Below are 10,094 nucleotides of genomic sequence, written 5' to 3' on the forward strand. Positions count from 1 at the left end.
TATTATGGATGGATTATAGAACAGGTGTGCACTGGCACCACTTACTCATCTCTAGATTTAAACCAAATGCAAATAATACCTGCTGTTACTTGTGAAATGATTAAGATTAGATTAGGTGACTGAAACCTGAGGCTTAGTGGGCAGAAATAGACTTATTTATCTACAAGTGGGCACCTCAGGTTCCAAGGAACTCAAATGATTGCTAAACCATGTCTACCCACCTCCAGAAAAAAGAGTAAGAGCATTTTCCCCGGGCTGTAATAGAAACGTGACAGCCATGGGAATTTGTTAACAATGGTTACTATGACATATTTTCCAGGAACAGTAGCCACAAGTTCTTAGAATGAATTTTCATTTAGGGCAAATTTTCAGTTCTTACTCTGGTTCGTAAAAGTCAGTGACACAAGCACATTTTTCAGCAGGAGCAATTACAAAGTCTAATTCAAGCATGCCTCATCATTTAGTGGTTATGTTTCTTGATGCAATCAACAAAGGTGAACAAATTGACCTGTGCAACAAAAGAAGTAAACAGAAGATGCTATGAAGATGTATATTTTCTGCATGGTTTATATAGCACTATTTTGTGGCAACCCTATTATTTTTCTTTCTATTTTAATTTAGAAGATATTTGAGATGTTTTTACAATTACTTAAAATACCAAAACAGGATACATTTTCCGGAATATGGTGATTTACTCAGCTGAATCAACCTCAATATAAATCACCCAGCAAAATAATACCCTAAATTAGCCAGCTAGACTATTTCCATCAACTTCCTCACACAAGAAAACACAGAGAAAATAGATGTCTTACAGTGCCCAAGGGAGATTAGTAAATCTGGGCATTGTCTGGCAAAGTGGAGAGTTGAGGCCCCCTGATGGGCAACACCCTACTATGATTCCTTTGCCTTTCAAAAAAGGTAGATGCTAACTTGAATCCTCCATGGAATTCACCTGCTGTGGTAGCACAAAACACCTTACGTAGCTAGCTCTCAAACCATTTAGGGCGGTAAAGGTTAAAAAACAAACAAAAAACTTTTAACTCTATTGAGGAACTAATTGGAAGTCAATACTGACTTCAGAGAACTTAATAATCGGGCAACTGCATCCTTCAATAACTTCAGTAGTTCAAAGCAGAGCACCTTACGGGAGTCTAATCTCAAAAACATGCATAACTGTGGTGAAGTCTGCAGCCTAAAGAACAGGTCACAAAGAGGGCACAAAAATATTTTTTGGTGGGCAAAAAAGAAATTGATTTTTTTTTCTGTTGGATAAAATGGTGTCGCCAAAGAGTGTAGAAACAGGTCATTAGCCAAACAAATGTTGACTCTTTTAAAATAATAATAATAATAATGTAGCTTTGGCTGTGTTTTAGCCCATTTTCTGCCAAAATTCTAGCTAGAGCTGAATGAGTCAGTGGGAAAAACAATCTCACACTGTTAGCTTGGTGGTTAGGACTCTGAACTAGGATATGGGAGTCCATGCTCTGCCTAATTCAGAGTGAGCTGGGATTTAAAAAATAATCTGCTCTTCTCTGAATCCAGTAATTTGAATCTGGGTCTCCCAAATCTCCAGTCAATCCCTAACCACCCAGCCACACATGTGACATTTCAAAATGATTCTTTTTTTGTGTGAAATCACTCAAAAAGAGGTTTTTTTGTTTCAATGGGGAATGAAAACAAATTTTGAAACCTTGAAATATGCCAGGGAATGGATGGAATTGTCATCCTTCAGTTAGCAATAATTCTAACCAAGAAGTTTACAGGCAGGAATGTTAATGTAAACAGAATTTGTTAAGAACATATTAGAGAATATTAATGGAAAGCAAAAGTTTAGCTTGTAAGTATAAGCATTTGCGGCAGTTTCTAAAAGTTATGCTAAGAACTGTACCTAGACCATGTGGTGTGTGCATCCAATCAAAATTAACCAACACATCTTGAGATTTGAATGCCAGCTAGAAAATTCTCATAAAGAACTTCTCATGAATGGATGGCAGACCAAGAATTCTTAGAAATTATTCAGCAAATCATTTTGTATCAAATATATTGTTAAGATTCAAGATCTACTCATTGATGATTCATGAACAGAGAAAAAGAAGTGAAACAAATTTACTATTCATTATTTGTTCATCTCTATACCTTCCATACAAGAACTACATCATTGTTATGACACAGTGCTTTAGGTGGATTCTTGGGGGACACTGTAGAAGATATGTCCTTAGGATCAGACAAGCACTGCGAGACTAAACATTTGATATCCTTCAACAAACAGGTTGGCTACCAGAATTTTTTTCTAAACTTTACAGCTGCTGAGCGGAAATGGCTTGGAACAAATTTTTGTTACCATAATTAATTGCTGATCATCAGTGGTGAATATTGGTTCAAGGGAGAAATCATAGGTCTTATTCTTTCCACTGTTGCAGTCATATCTTATAGCTTAGAGCCAGCTCCAGAAACAATGTGATCTAGAGCTGTAAACACGCTGTTACATACAGAAGACTATGAGAGGGATTAGTTAACTTGTTCAGTGCTATAGGACAAAAATGTGCATCACAGAGGAGGTACTTATGTTGTCCGACTGCTATACTTGAAACTGGTACATAGGACATGAATGTAGGCAACATTGTAGCAAATGCTTCCTCCCTCAACTCCGTGCATAAGGTATGTTTGGAGAGCACATATAAACAGAATGTTGCTAAGAGCAGGAAATATTTAGAAACATTTTCTTGTTTACTTTAATAATGAAAAGTAACATTTGATTCCCTGGGTATTTTTTCAGCTCAGGCTTTGAAACTGAACCTAATTACCAGTGTTGCATTACATACTGGAGCTTTTTCTGTTGGGGTAACAATGGAGACTTTAATGAAACCTAATTTACCCTCTCCTCCCAATTACTGCACTTTAAGTTTAATTTCTTCACTGTGACACTCCTGGTCTTAAAGTATCAGTTCAGAAAAACATGTCTGTAGTTTTATTTCTTGATGCACTTTGATAGCATTTTTTTCCTGGCAGAAAATAAAATATTTTAATTGGACTTTGCTGTCACAGAGTTAGTTGCCAGCCACAGATTTCAATGAAATGTCCTTTGTTGAATATTTAGAAAAACACTCCGTATGCAACAAATATTGATATGACTCTTAATGGCAATGTAGCTGATTAATATCCTTTCATGCTTCACAGCAGCATGAAACACAGCATTCATTAAAACCCTAACAACAAAGAGTAAACCAGGTGTGTTACTAAGAAACAATCTCTAGTGTGATTTAATTAATCAAAGCATTGCATGGAGCAATTATGAGCAACCTTGCATAAGTAGCAATGGTACATATCCTGGAGTTTTAAATTGGCTTTAAAGAAAGACACCATGGTTTAATAACTATGCTTCAGCAGTCACAGAAGAAACCTCTTTCTATGTGGGAGTAATAAAAAAATAAAATACTGATTATGAATTTTTGATTTTTGGTAATTGGATATATGAAAAAAGCTAAACAAAGTACAGGAAATATAACTGAATAACCATATTACATAGAATGCTCTCCCCAACCACTTTGCTCTGAATGTGTCATGTATGTTATGTGGCTCAATGAATATCTTAGACAGTGGTTCTGTATATTTTATTTTGCCTAGTTTTCCACTGAAACTGGAATCTGATTAGGTTCTGTAAGAGTTTGGGGTTTATGTATGAGGTTAAATCAGGGTTTGGCTTTAGGCTAAATTAAGCTGAGCTACCACAAACCATTCTAATAAGAACTTGGTGAACTGCAAATGGATTCAACCCAGAACTAAAACAAGAGGAGTGCATTTGGAACCAGGACTTCAAATCTAACCACTTCCAGAATTCATAGTTTGGGTTATATGCAGTGCTTAATTTGTGCCAGGTCTTACCTGAGCTGAGACCCGGCACCTCTAGGCTTGCCGCATCAGGTATGAAAATAAAAAAATTACTTGAGCCCTGGCACTTTTCATTACAAATTAGGCACTGGTTACATATTTATCCCATCTCTAGTCAAAGCTAACTTAAAGCCACTGATCAGACCAGGTTCACTTGAATTTTGGTGAAAACTCAAGAAGTTCATTGCAGTGCCCTCTTGGGGACCCCCAACATGAGAGTAGAGTGGGAATTTTGATGTTTTGGTTACTGAAAGAAAATGTCATGGATTATAGTGCTATCAGATCTGTTTGCCTCAATCCCTTGGCATGACCCCTGACCCCTTTACAACATTATAGTAACATATTTTAGTGCTGATCCCACTGCTTTCTTCCATCTCTTATTACTGTTTTTCAGATTTCAAAATAACAAACACAGTGTTTAAGTCTAACATAAATATTATGGGCTAGATGTTCTCCTGTGTTAGCTCCACCTCCAGTGCAAGTTAGATCTACTTCCAGGCAGGCAAATTTATGCCCCTGATGCCAGATTTTTCATAGGCCCTATTACCATGGTGTAGTGTAGTTTTGAAACGCCCCCTCACCATCTCTGCACACAGCGGAGTGAGAGCCAGAAGCACACGGCCCAGCTGCAGCACAGATGCACTGGCAAAGAGTTCCCCACTAACACAGGAATATTTTGCTGGGCATTTGCTGCTGAATTTCGTCCCCTTTATACTATTGGAGGTAGAAAGGGGTCATAATAACCTAGCTTCAGACACTAATACTATGAGATAAATGTTCAAAACCCCACAGAGAATTAAAAACAAAAGCTAAACTAAATACACATGCTAACAGAAGGAGAAAACATTTGTATAGAAGGAAAGAGATTTATCTGTTCCAAGCTCTTTACAAACTTTATTAAATTAATGCTTACACGTCTTTGTGGGGGTAAAGAGGTAAATATTATCTGCACCCTGAAGTGGAGAAACTGAGACAGAAAGGTTAAGGTCTACCTTTTTGAAAACACGCGCACAAACTGTGTGACTAGGTGGGATATGCAAACCTTCTGATGCACACATGGATGAGATGAATGTGCCCCGAGAAATACCTTCGGACATGTACAGCCCTAACCTGAAGTCATAACAAATACTACATGTTTGCAGCTTGTGCACATGCACTTCTGATCATGCATTTTAAAAATACAAAAAAAAAAAAAAAAACCCTCTTGCCAGAGCCACATTGTGACTCAGTGGCAAAGCCATGACTTGGGCACAGGTGACTTCACTCCCAGTTCCACCTTTAATTCACTACATCATGATACCATCAAAAATATATTTCTAGAAGAAGTCTCCCCAGGAGCCTCAGGCAGGACTAATATATATATAACTATACAAATAGTTCTTTGAATGTCTTTTCAGATTTATTGGGAAATGACAGCATTCTTTCCTTAATCTTTCAGGTAGACCTGGGAAGGAATGGACTTAAAACTCCAGGCTTTCTTAGGGAAGATCTGGGACCTCCTGAATAAACTATCTACCCAACTAATTAGAGCAACCACACACATCCACTTGATGTAGCTTCTAGCATCCAATTCCGCATTGTGAGTCAAAGCAATCAACCACTTCTCAGTATGGCTTCCATCTTCCAGGCCCTGATTTCAGAAAAATTGACTTGGTGGAGGGGGCAAAGCTGTGTCTTGCAAATTTGGGGGGCAAGGGCAAACAGTGGAAGACATAATGGAACATATAGATCTATGAAAAGTTGGGCAGGGACTGTCCCCCACCCTGCAGCAAATGACACTCCTGTCCACTTCCGAGTGGAACAGGGGACAGTGGAGAGATGCAGGGAACATTCATGCAGGGGTTGCTATAGAGATCCATGTAACCAGTGATTCACCTTACTGGAACTCTCACCCATCACAAACATCTACTTATCTGCTGATCTGGCTCATGGTAATGCAATATCTGAGGTAACCTAAGTGACCCTTTCACAGAATTTGGCCCAAGTTTAGAATGTCTATATAAAGTCTCTTTTCAGACTTCATGCTGAAAACTATGCACAAAAGAAATACGGATACAGGATGAGAATATATTTAAGGTGAAATACCTGCCACACTGATTGGCAAAACTCCCACTGATTTCAATGAGGCCAGGATTTCACCCTTAATTTACTGATTTGTGGTGGAGCAAGGTAGAGCTGAGAGTCAGTTACTAGGTCAGCCTCATCAGTAAAAATAAAACATAATTCACTCTTTAAGTAACACATTTTATTTATAGTAGATTGATGCAGGGTAACTGTTTTTAAATTTTAATTGTTAGGAACATGATTCTTTTTTATTGTGAAACTACATTTACAGTATTTTTTTCTTGTAATATTGATATGCTGCTGGTTGTGTTTTGTTTTAAAGGGGTATGATATTGAAAGGATATGCATAAAAGGGGCATGATGATCAAAGCGTACAGCTGACCTTTTGTTTATGCATTATCTTTGGACATCATCTTTCTATTTGTACATTCAGTGAGATGAGAAAGATAATGACAGTGAATGTTCCACATTGGGCTTTTATTTTTATGGTCCTGTCTTAAATTCCCCCCAAAAGGAAGTCAGTTTAGAGTCAGGCTGCAATTTAGCCCATTATGCCTAGTTATTTCTTTGCATAAAGGAACACCTTGTGGTTTGTGAGATCAATGGAACAGAGGCACAGTGGAATAGAGTAATAATAAAATATCTAGCCTGGCTGTTAATTTCCTCGTTAAGGCAGATCTTTAACTATGTAAATTGCAAGGCAGACCCACCCCCAGGAAAGCAACACCAACAGGCTGTTGCTGTTGATTTGTTTCTATTACTGAGGTACCTAGAAGCCTTAGTCATGGACCAGGACCTGTTCATGCCAGGTTATTGAACAAACACCAAAGAAATGTGTTCAGCTGGGCTGTTCAGACAAGTCCCTTACTGAGCAAAGCAGCCCTATTACACATAACACTTAAGCATATGCTTCAATTCAATTGAAGTAAATGGGAGTTAAGCACATGCTTAAATTTAAGATAAGCGTGTGTTTGTCATTCCTTATTGAGCAAAGCACTTGAGCACATGCTGAAAGTTAAGTGTTTGCTTAAATTTTGAACTGAACAGGGATACGCTTTTGCCAACCCCAAGGATTCAAACATGAGGTTCAGCTCTGCAAAGTTATGAGATTGGCTTAAAATCATGAGCTTTAAAAATAATAGATTTGGGATTTTTTTTTTTGCCTTCTAGTGTTTGAGCCTTTACAGTTCATGTTTTCCAGGTTTTCTCCACAACAATGAGGGTTAGAACCTTCCTTTTCAAAAAAATGAAAGCTGAGATTCACCTGACTCCAAGAGCTGGGTTTTAAAACATCCCCCCACAAACTATTGAGGGTCATGATAAAATTGTGAGAGTTGGCAACATGGATGGACTTGAGCTTGTTCTGAAGAGCTTTCCTAAATGAAGACTTCCAGGTATGTGTGCATACCTGTTCCTCCTACAAGCAGGGTGCAGTGCTGCTGCAGCTGCCCCTTCTCTGCTGACTGCTTCCTCGCACCACTCTGTCACCTTGACTGTTTTTGTTGTGCAGCAGGAAACAGAGGCAGCTAACATGAAGCATGCTCATAAACAGCAGATATCAATACAGGCTCTTGTGGCTTTGTGCCTGAATGGTAAGGAGGTGCTGGGACTCTGGATTGGGTGAGGCCCCAAAAGAAGTTTCATGCCAAACAGGTACAAAAAATGCATGCAGTAATATTTATTTGGATGTCTCAGGGGACAGGATTCTGTAGGGCCAGGTGGGCTTGAGAAGCTTAGCTGTAGGTGAGAGAGGGGCATGGGAGCTCATTGTACCTGGGTATAGGGAACCTACTTCAGTTTTACAAGGTTTTGCAAAGTTGATGCTGCCTCTTTGAACATTTTTGAATATGTTTGCATATGTTTGATGGGAAACAGGTGAGGACATTTGGAGGTTTGTAGTTGTTTTGCTACTGATGTATGTTTTTATTGGTGTTTTTACCACACATAATGTGCTCCTTTGGGAAGTTATCCTGATAGAGAGTCCCAGATCAACTGTAGATGCACTTACTTTTTTAAAAAAAACCACTTAATATCTTCTAAAATGTAGGAAATCACCACTGGTGTTTACACACTTTGGGCTTGATTGTGGAGTTACTTTTAGACTTGAGGACTAAGGGCAGCATTTAGTTGCAATGCTATAGGAGCACACCAGGACCAAACTGTGATTCACTATCTAGTCCCGGATTCCTCTCTTGCACCAGCTGGGAAGTAAACTGTGCTAGACCTTTTCACAGATTATCTTCCTCTTTGTTCCAGATCAGCTTTGCTGGCTGAGAAGTTGCAGTATTGCTAGCCCCCCAAAATTATGAGATTGGCTTTCAATTTAAGAGAGTTTGCAAAAATAGAAATAAAAAGAAATACTACCCACAATAATTGTGATCTTCTTCTTTGCCTTCTGGAGTTTGAGGCTTTAGGCTTTACATTGTCACGCATCTCTCAGCAATCATGAGGTCTAGAGTCTTCCCTTTAAAAAAAACAAACAAAAAAAAAAAACCCTGAGATGATCATGATCCATGGGACTCCAGGAGCTGGGCCTTTTAGGGTTAGTAATGCTGCATTGAAGGATCTGAGTCAAGGTTGAAGTAAGTACATATTTTCTGCCCACTTATCCACCATAGCTCACTCGGAGCAATAAGAGGCCATCTTATTTCCCATTTACCCCCTCTTCCCGAGCGTGTAGAGTGTGCTACAGTCTTTCTCTTTGAAAAGAGCACGCCTGAATACCCATCTTTATGTGTATATTTTATTTATTGTCTGCCGGTGGTCCCTGGACTTGGGACTGGTCCCTTTCCCAACCCCTTTGGGTTGTGCCCCAGTAGGGCGCATGGTGGGAGCCTTATCCATTCTTTGTGGAGCTAAGGGACTGCAGTTGTCTGTTGCTGCTGGTCAGGAGTGTTCGGGGTCTTTGGGCCCTTCTCTCCCCGCCTTGGGTTGCAAGGCCTAATCCAGTCCTACAGAGTTAAAAAGAATTAAATTAAGAAACATGGAAAGCTTTTGACATTTTTACTGGTTCCATCACTAGTCACCATCAACCTGGCTCAGGTCTCTTCCCTGCTTTGGCTTCTCTATGCCATTCCGGTGGCGAACAGGGGCAGTAAAGTCTCTGCAAGCAGCAAGGAGTAAACTGACCCAGTTCAGGCTCCTACAGAGACCCTACGCTGCCCTCATTGAGAAGCTTTGGCCTGGGCAGAGAGGGATGTGTCTGAGGCAGGCCTGTACCGTATAGTTCAGTTCATGGCTCTATCTAACACAGCCTATAGGTTTTGTTATGGAGGCTGCCAGAAATTAGAGAAGTTGAGGGCTGATCTAACTTACACTTGAGGCAATTTCAGTCTCCACAGCAGCCTGGAATCTGAAGGGTGCAAAGGTAGTTTAAAGCCCCCTTTTCTCAGGGTTACACCTTCTGTGCTGCTGCTAAGGGAGGGGCAGGTGAGAATCAGACCCTGCAGATAGACACCATATCTTTCAAACTGATGGAATAAACCCTCATTTTGTTAAAGTTGACCTGCTGTAACTGTTAATGAGGCTACAAATAGTTTTCAGGGTTCGACTTTGCTTTCATCGTGTATTTTATCATTGTTGCTCCTCCCTAAACGTATGTGCTGTGTTGTTTGTTGCCTATATGTTGTATGTCTCCCAATCCAAAGTCCTTACAGAGGCAAAACTCCATTTTCTGGAACAGGAATTTTGCTTGAGCATGGACTATGTCAAGATTTTGGATTAGGCACTCAAAGTAAAATAAAACCACACGCATGTGGTTTCTGAACCAGGTTTGGAGGTTGTGCCCCTACTGTAATTCAGTTCAAGACAGAATGCCAGTGAAACTATAAATACTATCAGAACATGAAAATCACTGGAAAGAAAGATCTAGCTGTGTATTTCAGATTTGTTCCCAAAAGACACCCCCATGTCTCTGATAGATGCAGTGAGTGCAGCATAGCTTCTGGTTTCTCTTGACACAGAGAGTGTTAGACAAAGAGTACATTGAATAGAGATAGACCCAATGGTTTGGAAATAATTCAGGTATTCCTGGAATGCACAAGTTAATGCCTACTGTATCTGCATAGCTCTTGTCCTCTTTTGAATGATTCTGATGTAGCTGGGAATGCCACTTGTACTTTGAATATGTACTTATTTCAACA

The sequence above is a fragment of the Chrysemys picta genome, chromosome 14 (assembly GCF_011386835.1).
Source record: "Chrysemys picta bellii isolate R12L10 chromosome 14, ASM1138683v2, whole genome shotgun sequence".
In the NCBI taxonomy this organism is placed as follows: domain Eukaryota; kingdom Metazoa; phylum Chordata; order Testudines; family Emydidae; genus Chrysemys; species Chrysemys picta.